The sequence below is a fragment of the Anser cygnoides genome, chromosome 12 (assembly GCF_040182565.1).
Source record: "Anser cygnoides isolate HZ-2024a breed goose chromosome 12, Taihu_goose_T2T_genome, whole genome shotgun sequence".
Classification (NCBI taxonomy): Eukaryota; Metazoa; Chordata; class Aves; order Anseriformes; family Anatidae; genus Anser; species Anser cygnoides.
In genome coordinates this window covers 20218006-20233101 of record NC_089884.1, presented here as the reverse complement: position 1 = coordinate 20233101, position 15096 = coordinate 20218006, and the positions used below count along the sequence as shown (strand labels likewise).

The 15096-nt window shown below is 42.2% G+C and overlaps 1 protein-coding gene across 30 annotated transcripts in view; it reads right to left on the bottom strand.

Annotated features, from left to right (window-relative positions):
- Positions 1-576: 576 nt before the first annotated feature.
- Positions 577-15096, bottom strand: part of LOC106039565 (uncharacterized) — a 506901-nt gene continuing 492381 nt past the window's right edge. For all 30 annotated transcript variants that reach the window (XR_010834540.1, XR_010834541.1, XR_010834544.1 and 27 more), the window contains one exon: positions 577-1079. The gene's annotated coding sequence lies outside the window, so the exon portion shown is untranslated. The remainder of the gene's footprint in view (positions 1080-15096) is intronic.

Below are 15096 nucleotides of genomic sequence, written 5' to 3'. Positions count from 1 at the left end.
TGCTCGCGAGTCAAGTCAGTAAAGTCGTTACAGTGAGTTATAACCACAAGCATAGTTTGATTTCTGCTGTAAGCAATGAGGGGAAACCGTATTTTAATAAACCTGAGGTGTCTTTGGCTTTTTTCTCCCCTCTGAAATTCCATTAAGCCACCATTTTATCCAGCCACAACTTTATTTAATCACTGGGATGGCATACGAAGTGGCTTTTATGACCCACAGGAAATTTCCTTTATGTTTTTTAAGGTTTCCTTCCATACCTGAATGCAAAGATACACGAACATTTCTATGGAAAAATTATTTAGAAACACTCATTTTTGGAATACCTAAGGCCACTTTTTAGAAGAATGTCAGTCCCCAGCTTCCCAGCTAGCTCCCAGCCTGGCCAGGCTGCTGGAGGCTGGCGTGGTTCTGCCCCTCAAAGCCCTTCCAGCTGGGCACTTCAGAACATCCATGCAACCCTGAAGGATACCGAAACTGCATCAAATCGGTACTTCCTATTGGACATTTTTTTCAGAGCATTTTCAAGTCACTTTTACTGATCATATCACGATTTGAACCCTGCAGAGGCCCTCTGGTAGGACCACGACAACTTGCCTGAAGAGCAGCTCTGTGCCTCTCCGCACAGGTTTTATTGGGAGCCTGAACCCTGCCAGCAGGCAGAGCCCAGCTCCCCAGGCAGGTGCAGCCAGGCCCAGCCAACCATAAAAGCTTTTATTGCAATATCTATTAAACACCATTTAATCAAACAGTCTAATAATCACTTACGCTTTGCTTTTCCACCCAAAAGCTCAGTGAGCTTCATGCAGTAAGCAAGCGTCATTTCTTTTCGCATACATGGCCTTAAGCCATGTAGCAGTGCAGTGAGTTTTATCACCACCTTGCCAGCGTCCCCGTGAGTGCTTCACCTGCCAGGCCGCATGACAGGCATACCTGAGAAAGGAAATCCAGCAGCGCCTACACTCGGCAGCAAAGTTTTCAAGGCAAATCCCTGGGATGGGTTAGCTGGTCCTCTGCGGGCGAGGCAGTTCCGTGACTCTGGGCTCTTCCAGAGGACTCCAGCCAGGAGGACTTTGAAACACCTATGGATAAACAAAACGCACCATCAAACTGTGAACATCCAAAGACAAATAATACATATGGGATGACAAACTGTAGCTGTGGAAAGTTGGCGGCCTTGATACGAGGATTGCTTTCTTTTGCTGTCTTACTAAGCAGACTTCACAACGTAAAATCCTTCTCTTTTTACCCCAAAGAACCAGATGTTTTCAGAATGCAGTTGCCTTTTTGTATCAAATTACCAGCTGTATACATGAAATAGTGGCAAATCATATCTGAAAAACTTTTACTTAAGTTTTATTAAAATTGATGTTTAAAAATTTCTTCTGCATTGTGAAAATTTATAAAGGTTTGGAATCAAAAAATAACCAGTTCGTGTTTAAGTGAGTTTTGTTTCTTAGATATATATAAAAAAGTAATAAAAATGAAAAGGAAAGGTAAATGCATTTGAACTTAGTTCTATTTTAATAAATCTAAGGTTGTTATTGTAGTAATAGTGTTGCTGAAGTGAAGACAGTTTTATCTTGAATGTGTCCCTTGGTTTATAACGTTAAACCTTCAGTCCTCCTGTATTTATTACCCACCAAATTTGATTTTATATGTAGGAACTGAACACTCTAGCACTGATACCTTTGTATTCAATTAAAGTAAGGAATTAGGAACATGAGTGTGTTTTTCACAGTCTTAACAGAGTAATAACAAGACTCTTTTTTTATGTTCTCATCTTCTACTAAAATTATAATGGGGGACTATTGTGCTGCTAGCTGACTGGCAAGTATTTGGTGCAAATCATTTTGCTCTTAGAATCATAACAACATGTGAAGTCATTTATTGATTCAATCCTGCCAGCAAAAGGGACTTCTGCAGCAGAGAAGATATCACCTGCCTAAGCTCCTGCCCTGAACAGTTGATGAAAGCAGGGATATCACAGGGAGTAGCTCCCTTTGCAGTTGCTGATCCTGCAGCATCATCCACACCAGCAGTTCTCAGTGAAATGAGGAGAACTATTCAGCGCTAAAAGTGAAGGCTCTTTTGTTGATGACAATATTTTTTCTGTAACTGTCACTCAGGTACCACAGTAGACTGTGTGGCATATAGGTAACATTATTTCATAGCTAGGCAAACTGAAATTGGTTGTTTTTCTAGAAAAATCCTGTGGCTTTTTAATAGCTTTCCACGTCCAAATTAGATTTTAGCAGAGAAGACTCTCTCTGCTGTAGGGTAAGTCGAAACACAGAGCATTTGCTCTGGCAGCAGGACTCTTAGCCACTTTATCCAAGTGAATTCATTCCTAAGCCATCCCCTAGAGAGAAGGTGGCTGGGAGAAGCTCTGAAGTCCCCTTCCTGGATCCTGAGCACCTTTCTGGGAAAGCCAGGAGGAGTCTGAAGGGACCCTTGGGTGAAACCAGCAGAATTCCTCATGAAGGGACAGTCATCTTTGTCTTCTCTTAGTCCTAATCTCATAGTCCGCTGTTAGCACCAAATCTCGTTTGATATGCAATGTGGGAGCATCGCTGACCTCAGGAGCTGATGGCAATTAACAGCGGAGGAGGATCTGGTCCTTTAAGCAGACACTGAGACTTACGGGACTAGTAATGGGAGACTGCTCTTGCTGTTGCTGGACCATGTTTTATAGCAACTCGTGAAATCCCATAAGTGATTCCAGCACTCTGTAGCTGCTGACATTTAAGAACATTTCTCCCTGTAATTTTTTTAAATGACTAGCAACTCCATTATCCGAATAACCAAAATACCTCCTATCGGCTGCTCGAGGAGCCTTTAATTCATACCCTGCTGTTTGGAGTTAATCCATTCAAAAATTAAAGCAGTGCAGGTCACCTTTGAGAAGGAGAATGCTGCAAAAATCATCCAGTTCTATACACATGAAGCATGTGATGAGACATTCACTTTGAGTTGGTGTAAAAGCACTGTAGCATACATGAAGAGACTCGGTAGTCCTACTGTATTTAATCAATGTTCTCTGCCCTAAATCCTCTAGCGGAAGCAAGTCCTGTTCAGCACTCTATTCTCAGATTTTTGTCACAGTTCTTTTCTCACCACACCGATATATTTTGATAGACACAGGGGCCAGTTTCGCTTCTGTTGATAGAAAGTAAATGCTTCTGCAAATGACACCTGGGAGGGTTTGGGGCAGCCCTGGCCCAGGGCCGGGGTGGCCGTGCCACTGCTCATAGCTCTCGGCAGTGCTCAGACAAGCTCCAGGGCTTGGGGTGCCTCCCCAGGGAGCTGCATACGCTGACGGCATGCTGAGCAGCTTCTGCGAACGGTACTGTCTCTAGAAAATAGGTGAGGGGCAGAAGCGAGCATTGGATGTAAACAAAACAAAACAAAAAAGCAAAAAGAGAGATGCTAAAATGTTCACATCTCTGCTTCCAGCACAGTGACCTTCACTGTGGAGCTTCTGCCTCGTAACAATAGACTGGCAACTGTCAACCCAGTTGCCTTTAAAATGTCACTGGTTTAACATCAAATCAAGAGATATAATTGCATTCTTCCTTCCTTTCCTTCTCTTCCTTTCTCTCCCTCCCTCCCCCAGATCCCAGTTGTGGTCAAGCCCCAACAAATCCGACTGCCTATTTGTATTCCTGTAAGAAGTTAGGAAGGGTCGTAAGTGCTGCAAGTTCACATGGTCTGTGCTGTTCTCAGCATACACGATGGCTTTATTTCCCACCCACAAGCAGTGGGCTGCACTGCCTGGAGCTACTCCAGGATCCAGGTGACAGGCCCAAGCCTAGCACAGTATTTGAGAAAGAACTGACTGTCTTATATTGGGAAGTTCAGGGTTAAAACCATCAGACTGTGCTGTTTTGCTGGGTTTATTCATTGTTGTACTCTGGACATATGACATTTCCACCAAAAAGCTTCCTTTTACTGTCCATAAAACCGATTAAGGTAGAAAGGACATTTCTTTATTTCACCTAGGCACAGTTCTTGCTTTATGCAGCAAATGCATTTTTAATTGCCTTTAGTTTCTACTTTATCTAGCTTTCTTATTTGATATTCTTTGTTAAATGATCTAACAGTATGAGACGCTCATGCAAGAACATACAGAAAGAGAAGGCAACATATATTCATAGCACTGCAACAATAACTCATCTAGTACACTGTGCTTACAATAAAGTCAAAATCAGTCAGAAAATCTGATTACTTCCCACTGTAAACTGTATCTGAAATTTAAGGAGTAAGCCAGTTTTAATAGCAGACATGACACTGACTGCGTGACATTTAGACAGGAGTAGCATAAGCCAGCAAGACAACATGTACAAGTCGTCGTCCACCAGGACGGGCCTCGTGCAGCAGCTCAGAGCGACTCCAGCCCTGCCGCCAGGTGCTGTGCCACATGGCATGGACCTCTCGGGGCAGGCTGCCCGCTTCGCCCTTCTGTCACCCAGCTTCACTCAGTAACGGACCCGGATACTGCCAAGCCTACCTGTGGGTCTGCACAATAATCCTCACCAACATCCCGATTCATCGCGTTCTTAGAGTGGTGTAATTAATAGGGAATTGGAGCAAAAAAAATATTAATAAAGTGCAGTTATCTTACTAAAAACATAAATTAGGTGCAACAGAGCAAACCACTGATTTAGGCAATGCCTTTTATTTCTTACTAGGCTCAGAGAAACTAGTAATATCTGCCATACAGAAAATGGACATACATTTGACCTTACAGAACTCACAGAATCTCATATGGAAAAAATCCATATAAGAAACCAGCAGATCAGACAAGATCTGCAGCAACATCTTAAAAGCTTAGGCCTCGGTTCTGCAAGCATTTTGGTGTGAACTGCAATAAGTTTGTCAGTAATCTGTCAAGTCCTAACGAGTTGAGGAGACGAAGCTACTGTACAAGACTTTTAAGAAGACGACATGTTTTCCTGTGTAAAATTGAAGAGTTTGCTTCACTTTTTAAAAGCAGTTGAGATTATTTTTCCTTTCTTTTTTATTACTTGCAGTGCCAGGATCACATCATGCTAGGCTCTCTAGTAGTACAAAGCTAAAAAACTGAAAGAATTAGAAATTCAGGTCACATCTATCCAGTTTTTCAAGAGATACTCAATGGATGACTAGAGAATTAGTATAATTACTGCAACATCACAGATACTAAGCAAATAAAGCCAGATTAACTGGAGATGGGGAAATGAGTTTTACTTGTTTAGTGCACATTGATTTTTTTTTTAAAGTAATAAATGCCTGATAAACTATTGCAAGAAAAAAACATTGCTGTTAAAAAGTCATCTCTTGCATCCCTCCAGTCCATCCTCTCCATCCCTCCAGCTGAACCTAAAGCTGGCATGAAAAACATTTTGATTAAGCACTGTTGCATTAGGCTTCCTGATGTGGCTGCTCTGTAGCTGCTCTGTAGCTCGCACAAACCAGCAGCTATGGCAGAGAGGATGCGGCTCTTGTTGTTTCCTGGCCTCACCACACTTATTATCCAGGTACGGGGTAACCTTCCTGTGCTTGGTCCTTTTGTCAGGACCCATGGTTTTACCGACAGTTTAAAATGAAATACATTTTTTTATATATATGGCTGTATTTCTCTTGCTATATATAGTATAAATGATATTCGGAGTTAAAACAGGTTTGGACATTGTTGTACTTTAAATGATTTGTAAGATTTTCTACATTAAATACATCTGTAAATGCCATTTAAGCTGTGCAAATGCAAGGGAATGCTCCAAATGGATGCAAGCTACTGCAACTGTTAGTTAGGGATTTCAGTACATAGCATGCCTCCGTGTTTGAACCATGTGTGAGTGAGAAAGCGAGAGAAAAGGTGTTGATAGTGAGAACCTGTTTAGTTCATATAGCTAAAATCATGACCTTTGTTAAACCACTGCAGTCAGAACACGTACAGACATCCTGTTCTGGCAATTGATAACAGAGCATAAAAGAAGAGTGCAGGAAAAAGAAAAGTTCAAGTAGAGCAAGAATATTATGCTATATATAAAACACAGAAAACGATACGAGGCACAAACATCTTGTATTAAACACACCATATCTGGGCTGACGTATAGAAAGGCTTCTAGGTATTAATTAATTTTCCTTTAAAGCTCGAGAATGTATTTTTATTTCATTAAGGAGCTATCCCCAGCTGCTCTCTGCCTAAACCACAAAACCCTATCCATTTAAAAAAGAATGCAGCACAACTCATCGAAGCCAACAGTTTCAAAAAGCATCCATTAATTTTGGATGCTTCTGGTTTTAGATGTCTCCCTTAATGAGCCTGAAGGTAAACATGCTCTTAATAATTCTGCCAAAACAAGGCTAATAAGTCCATATCTTCATTTATCAGCTGAAACACCTGACCCAGTGCTGTACAGATGAATTAGATGCTCTGACTTAATCATTTGTATTACTTTTCTTTTTATGAAATAAAAAGAAACTTTGGGCCAGCTTCCCTCTTCCAGTCCTGTTCCTCCCATCTGCCCTGGCCACTGCCAGAAGCCAGCCTGGACGGGGATGCCCGCGGAGCATCTCCGCAGCCTGTAGCAGCCTGCCTGAGAGGGGGTCACCTCCCCACACCCCCCATGGCAGCATGTGTGTCTGCAACAGAGAAGGGAATGCGAAAAGATATGCATTTTTTGGTTAGCAGATAACCCTTTCATCAATAATGTATCCTTTCAGTCTACTGGTGAATCAGCCCGCTACCCACTGTTTCAAAAAGACTGTTAGAGACTCTAGCTCCTAGATTAGAATTGAAATGACTATTTTGTTCAAGCAGGATCAATTACTTGCTAGTGTTTCCTCACTGCTCGCTGCAGTTAGAAAGCCTTGGGGCTGACACACGTGGAGGAGTAAGTACTGATCTGGGACGTGGCACTGTGGAGGTTTGGGTACAGCCTGTTGATAGCATTAACATTTTATAGCCTTGGTAGGAGGGACTCAGATTGAGGAAAAATCTATCTAGAAAATTGAACTGCTTATCCTCCAAAATGGAAGAAACCAGTCTGCAGGTTTATCAGGCAGAGTGACTTGTGAAGGGCTATGTCCAAAGCCTGGAAGTAGGGATCGCTCTGGCAAGTGACCTGAGAAACCGACAGGCGCGAGTGCTGCTTCTGGGCTTCTGGTGTGGAAGGTCAGAGCCCGCTCCCAGCCAGGCTGAATTTTCTCCTCTGTAATTCTTCTGTGGCCTGCAGGTCTAAAGCAATTCTTCCCAAAGGAGGAAGAGCTGTTCAGCCCCAAAGGACCAACATTTCAAGAATTTATGGGATTTAAATCACTTGCTCGGTCACAAACGGCTCAGAAACAAGAGCCTCTCCCCACCCTCCAAGGAGACTGTGGCACCAGAAGACCTGGGCAGATGCTGCCATGAGCAAAGGAAAGAAGATGAGAGCTGAAAGGCAGACGGCTCTTGATTCCACACCCTTCATCTGCGGACTCTGATGTTTTTCTCACTGTTCACAGGGAAATTAGATTAAAAATAATCCCTCCTCGCCTCCCTTCCAACCAGATCTGAACTGGATAACTTCTAAAAGGGTTTTCTGCATCAGCCCTTTAAACTGATTAAAATAGGGAACACCAAAACGATACCTCAGCAGCGTGCTGGGTATGTGCAGATTAGAAACTGTGCTCTACAGAGTGGCAACTAACAATCGATTTTCAGCAGACAGGAGTTTGTCAAGTGGAAAGAGGGCGGGCAGGAACACTGGCTACAGATGAAGCCCAGTACTCAGATCAGGCACTGAACATATGGGAAGATGGATTCAGTAAAACACTCAGGAGAGCTTGATTTTTACAAAAAAATAAATAGGTTTTGCCAGCTTAAAATACTAATAATGGCCACTGTAGAAACACAGAAGTTCCAGCAGTTAATCTGCAAAAGTGTGGAGATTACAAAGCATGCAAAAAAGTCTGCAAGACTAGAAAAGTCTGAGACAAAAGATCATTATGGCATGAATCCTTTGAGGTGAGCAAATAGTTCTAACAAAGTGTTTAATGGACAAATAGTTCTATTTGCAGAGAAATAGAAATGCTTAGAAAAAAATTGCAAGACATATTTGTTCAAAGTGGCTCCTGTTAGGGATAAGCATGTGCCTGTCTTCAGATGCTGCCCTTTGAAAGCTCTGGAGGCTAATTTAGGTAACCACGAAGATAACAAAGGCTGGATGTATAAACATGCTTCTCCTTCCTAATCTCTTCTGTGGGTAAGAGTCCTGATACTCACATATGACTTTGCTCTGATTTAAGCCTTCTACGGGGAGAAAATTTTTGAGCAGAATGACTATATCTCAAGCTGTAATTCATTCCTGTCCAGTTCACTGCGGGCAGTCATACAAACACAGGGGCAGGTATCCAGGTGGATTGGAAAGGACGAGCTTCGTAACATGCTAGGAATTCATTCGTGTTTCTGGGCATCAGGCTGTATGGATGACATTTGTGCGGTATGCTGCTAGTGGGCAGCAGCTCTCACCCCGCTGTGCCAAGGCACCTTCTGTCCCAGCCCCTGTGAGCTGCAGGCAGCTCAGGCCAGCACCCACCTTGAGCACACTGCAACCAGAAACTGAAGGTGTGTATTTGTTTCCCCATGGAATAATTTATGTCATTAGGCAGAGAGGTATTTGAAATAAACAGTAACAACTCTGTAAAAATGGTAGAATTCAAATCTTTACAGCTACTTAACTATTAAGGCCTTTATTTCACTAATCTGAGATTAATCCACCATGTAAAAATAGATATTTAAATAAATTGACTACACTGCTAGTTAGAGATAGAGATTTCCATTGTTCAGAAGGTCTCAGTTTTATTTTGATCTTTTTTAGGAGATAACCCTCATAATCCCGTACAGAGTTGACTATAATGTCTGTTCTCCCTGAGAGCTCTTTATATATAGCCGAGATCCTGCTAACGCTCACCAGTTTCCACTACTGTGGTGTTTAGGCTTTCGAGAGGAACCCAGAAAGCAGTTATGAAGATGTTAACTGCAGAGATAACTAGAATTAATTCAAGCACAACACTGCTAGCAGATGAACACTGCGAGGAAGGCACTGATTAGAGTATTCTTTCCCAGCAAAATCGGTGTTTTTCTTACAGCTGTGTGTGTGGGCTCATGGCCTGTTCCAGAGCTTCCAACTTAAGCTTGGAACGTGGAAATTCAGTCTGTTTCCCCAGCATTATTATTCTGTGTACGAAAGCTCTACACACGATGTTTTCTGCTTATCTATTTTTATTGCATCTTAGTAATAAAGCCTCTCTGAGCTGTGCTTTATACCTCAGAACAAGTCCGTTGGCCAGATGGCTGCTCTAACAAATGGGGAGAAATGTCAGAAGCACTTTTGCGTACCTAGGCAGTGAGGCGCACCGGTCCCGCTCTGTGCTGCCAGCACCGGCCGCAGCACGCCAGGGCTCAGCACACCTTGCTTTGTTGGCACGAGGGCGATAGCCACAGGGACCGGGACGAGCCCTCTGGGGATTGTCAATGAAACGAGAAGAGGCTACTTGGTATTGCACTGCCCAAATTATCTAGTTGTGCTCCTGAGATCTGCTCCAGAGCCAAAACCTCACCAAAATATTTTGTGTTTTCTTCCTGGATGATACACATCGCTTTTGCTATAAGCACTACACCAAAGAGTTCAAAGCCAGCTTTGAATGGGATTTATCAAAACCTCCACTCCTAGCTGGCTTTCAAAATCATAACCTTGACATGCTTCATCTTACACTGATTACCAGTGCTATATCATCTGCTTGATAGGGCTTCCTCGTATCACATGGGTGATGATTCCTCACTGCTCCTTATGATTTCATACAAAAGACTTTCTGCTGTCAGGGAGGAAGTCTTTTAAAGTCCTACTTCATGGCCTTGTTGTGTGCATGAGAAATGCCAAGTCAATTAGGCAGGCTTGGTTGGCTAATGAGACTCTGGTGAAGTACATCACAGTGAATCACAGATTAGCTAACACTTACTGAAAATCCTGATAATAACAAGCAACATTTTTTCTATTAGAAAGCTCTTCTGTTGTCTATAGTTTCTCTGTCAACGTGATACTATCAAGACAAAAACAAATCTCTGGAATCCAGAGGCTTGAAGTTGGTGATGGTGGTCAGGGCTGAAAGAAATAATTAATTTTCAAAATAATTCCAATGGCATGGCATGGCCCTACAGAAAGGGGAGAGGTGCTGTGGGAAGGAAGAGGGACCTGCTGGAATAACGTGTCGCTTCTGTATGTGCGGACAGTTATGAGCACCTACAGCAACCCAGGGGGTGGGAAAGGCAGGAAAACTTGTTTAGAAACCCCCCAAAATGAAACTCTTTGCTTTCCCAGAGAATCACTGGGGCTCACATGGGGAGAATGAAGTTCCGGAGAGCGGAAGCCCAGGAGATGCTCACTCTCTGGGCAATCCTCCCTTGTGCCAAACCACCTCGGGAGGCAGCCACAGGCAGTGACAGACAGGATACGGGGATGTGAGGATGCAGCGGTGAGGCTGTGGTGGCCTCCCTGAGTTCTGGGTGGCTGCGCTCACCTTGGGCACTTGCTCTGATGAAAGGTCTCACCTTTCCAGGGCTACAGTCAATACCAGAGATGATTTAAGAAGCAAGTAGATTTCTCCCTCCAATGTAATTGCTGCAATAATTTATGCTTTTAAGATACTGACATATTTATCTAGCTTTTCTTACAAGATTTTTTGTTGTTGTTTTGACTTTGGATCAACCCCTACATAGAGCAACAAAGAATTCATTCTCTTTGGCAGTTATTTTTGACCTTTTCCTGAGCAATAGCTGATAGCTTTCCAGACTCTTTGTCTAATGGTAGAGGTTAAGCTAAGACTAAAACGTTCACCTGATTGCACTTGAACTTGTGGCTTAGCTGAGTAGAAAAAAACCTGCACTTTTGACACAGAGCTGGTTCCAAAAACATTGAACAAGTGTTTGAGTTATAACTTCATATGTTATTAAGTTGTATTGCACAGAAATCTTTCTGCCCTATTCCACACTGACAGAAAACCGCCTTTGCAGTTTATGAAATGTTAATACCATAGCACAAATTTATATAGGTGCATAATGAGAAATGGTAGCCTGGGGAAAAAAATCTTATTTATAAAATTAAACTTGTTAAATAAAAATGCAGCTAATGACTCACTTTTTACTCTTCAAATATATTAGATGTCTATATTTTTATGAATTCTGCAAAGTAATTGATAGGTTTTAGCATGACCCTGATACTACACAAAGGCACATTACACAAGCAAACGTTTTGGATGCGGTGAATCCACTGTTAATTATAGAAAGGCCTTCTTACAAATCTAGGATACCATCTGTCCTAAAACTATCCTTTAGCTAGCTTTCTGCCTTCGGTCTGTGCAGCTGTACTTTGCCTTTGCACTCAAAATAAATAGGAGTATGCTACAGTACAAGCTAATGAATAAATGATGAATTACTAAAACAGTCTGACCAGATTACTCAGTCTCTTCATCATGAGTCAGAAATTCTACTTCTGTTTCTTCATCATCTGCATTCACATGTGTATGTTCCCACAGAGCATGCTTTTTTGTTGTCATAGTTATTACAGATTTTAATGGTTGGTTAGATTTGTCAGATTTTTGCAAATTCAATGAAATGCCAGACAGAGAAAGCACATGAAACACCGCATTGTTTCTGCAGAATAATTACCATTATTTCCACATTTGACTTGTGGTGTCAAGAGACAGAGGGAAGGAAGAAGGTGCTCCTGATACCGCATGCTAGTGCTACCAAACCAAATGCCAATTATTCTTTTTGTCTTGGACTCAGCAATGATTTTGGATTTATCCCTGTCTTTGTGCTGGAGATAAGATACAGTCTTTGCACAGAAGAGTAAAAGGAAAGACCCACAAAACCTCCAGTTCAAAGAATCACATAAGCCTTTGTCTTAGATAAATATTAATGGCGGGGATCTATTCCTTGGGTAGGACGTTATGGAAATACCAGAGTGGCACAGAGAGCCATTTTTTTCACCCAACTGCTTATTGTCATGGCTCACCACTCATGTGGACAATAATCTGAAATTTTCTGGTAGGTGCTTGGGCACTCAGCATTCACGTTTATAAAAACTGCCTTGCTTGTGTCCGTAAGTAACTATTATGGACACGGTCTGAGTTTCAGCACCTCCATCTCATGCTCCATTCCATGTAACAGTATCTAATCAAGGCAGATATAAATCAGTTCTGTGCCCCAGGTCATCATTTTCTCTGGTTTTGACTCTCTGTAGACGAGACCCCATGGAGGCAGGCCCACCTGTGCGGGGGACAGACGCAGTGATGGGCACTGCGACAAGCCTGAGCAGACCTACGCACCACCCTTGTCTCTTGCTGGCTTCCCCTTCCCATGGTCATCAGCCGAGTCCATTTTTTACCCTATTGAAATGCACAAAAATACACTGTCCAATTTGACAAAACTTCTAAGTAATTATAAAGTACTTTTTGCAATTTCCTATGTAATATCCTTTCAAACTTGTCCTGTTTACTTTCTCTTTGAATGCATATTCAGTGCAGGCAGATTTGTAGGCACACAATGAGAAACTGATTTTGAAAAGAGGTAAATAAATTGCACTGGCTGGAAAAGGGCTTCTTGCTGCCCTTTTATTATGATGTGCACACAACTTGCTACAAATTCTTTACTTTGCATTTCTATCACAAAGATAAATGAAATTGTCAATCCTGTTCACATTTCCTTTTGACAGCTATATAAAAGTAATAGCCAGGGTGCCAAAAAAGCTTTCATTAATTCTTCTATTTATTAAAGTGAAAGGAGGACTATTTTGTAAACAAGGAGGGATAAACAGACTGAGAGCGAAATATTTGCTTTTCCCAGAGAATATACCTTCTGCATGATTCCTGACTTTAGGATGACTCTGAGCAGCACTTACAATGGATAAAAAACTTCTACATTTCAGATTTCTGTAACTTTCTCTCAGCATCACAGCACTCCAACACTAAACAGGATAAATGAGGTGCTGTGCAGTAATGCTGAAATGTAATCCAGAGAATCTGGCTGTAATATATATATATAAGTATATTGCTGCAATGGTGATCCCTAGCATTAAAAAAAAATAAAAAAATAATTACCGTTTCTTTTTATATATGTGTGTGCATCCCTAAACACATGGATGTAGATATCAGGGTCATGTCATTGACAACATCTTGGGCAAAGATGCCCCTAGTGAATCACTTTTACTGGGAGCAGTGTGGAGCAGAAGGAGCCCTCAGCACTGCCACACAGCTGACACAGAGCCTACCCAACCTTCGTCTCCCATGGCAGCACCCCAAAATGAGTTATGGCCTGGCAGGACAGCTACGTCCAGCACCAGGAAACTGAAACAGAGAAGGACACTTGCCATCGCTGCTACTGCCAGAGAGGAAAAACCAGACACTTGTGCCTAGGGGAGGGCGGGCGCAAGTTGAAGGAGGAGGGAAGGAAAGTAGAAAGCCCTCCTGGGGGGCAGAGGGAAGGGAAAAGCTTGACGTCAGGGAGAGAGGGCATGGAGAAGCGAGCTGGCCACCACAGAGACCAGCACAAGGCAGCCAGACACCGGACTCACCCCAATTCATCAGTTGTTTTGAGTTCACCAGCATCGTACTCAGCTCCGGTGTGCTCTAATTGTCCATCCCACTTGGGAAGTGTTTGAGCAAAGAGTTTGTAAATGCTCAGGTGAGGAAGAAACCTGGTTCTCTGTGGGACAGGGAAAGGGCAGTATTTCTCTGAACTCTGTGAGTCAGGATCAAGCCTGAATTACCACACTGAAGTTGCCTTGTTTGCCCTTCTTGAAAGACACAGGATGTCTCAGGACAATTAGTTCTCTCTTTATGCTTTCAGCATGGAGCTTAAACCCCTGACCTTTTTATCACGTCTATTTGGTTGCATATCCATGGCTCTGGAGACAATTAAAAATGAGATGCATGTTCTGCTTGGCAGAAAAATGCAGTACTAATTCATTTTTCTGCCTACAACAGTCCAACTGTGTTTAGCTTTTCCTTTCTTCTTGCATTCACATCTAAACCTACCTCCCTTCCTCCACTGCGTTTTATACAGCTCTGCAACTACGTGTGTTTATATGTCTCTGTGTATCTTCAGAGACGTTTTTTACAACACCTTGTATTAGCACAGAATACATAAGACATTCTGCCAAAGGTCTTTCATGTAAGTATACATATATATTTTTAAATAAAATTCTTTTGTTAGTTTAGCCTCCTCTAAATGCAATCTTAAAGCATTCCTTCCCAGACAGCCGGTGGCTCACAAAGCATGCTACTGACTCCTCTCCTCATGCGTGCATGGGGTGTTATTCACAGCCCAAGTCCCGAGCCATCTTTCTGCTCCACTTTGAAGGAATCACTCCCTTTATCAGTGAAGAAAACAAGCAGCTTGCCTACTACAACATTCAGAAACCTCCCCTTCTCTCTCTCTCCCTCTCTCAGTGGCAATATGAACATCAGAGATGGGAGAAAAATGATGCTGTGTTTCCCAAAGCAATTAATTTTACAATAGTTCAATTTTAACATCTTTGGATGTAAGCACAAACGGGAAGAAATATTAAAGCTCAGATTTACAAAGCCATGAAAACCAGCAGTAAATCACTAGCAAAAAAAAAAAAAAAAAAGTGTTTCCTTATCAACAGCAAGCAAAGAATTTAGCCACTGGGAGATGTTTTAAAACCTGTTGTTGTTGCTTTTTTTTTTTTTTTAAGTCTACATAAACACTATTTCTGATTCCATGTGGAATTCAGATCCAGTTCCAGACAAAGGCTTAAGGGAAACTTGAGATCTGGTTTGAAAACATGAGCTATCTGAAAGTGCAGCCTTCCCTAATGAAGCCACAATTTAAATATCAAGTTTTACACGAAGCAGAAAGAAGAAAACTCCAAACCAATCTGCACGTTGTATCAAAGGCAGCTGTTTTTAAAGTTACACTTGTTTCTCATTGCTGTGTATTCTGACAAATCTTGTGCCAGCAGTAGCTGCGGTGAGAAGTTACCTGAGACACTGACTGGCTGCACTTCTGATGTTTAGCTGAGTTATGAATGCATTCGGGAGAGAGTTACCCAG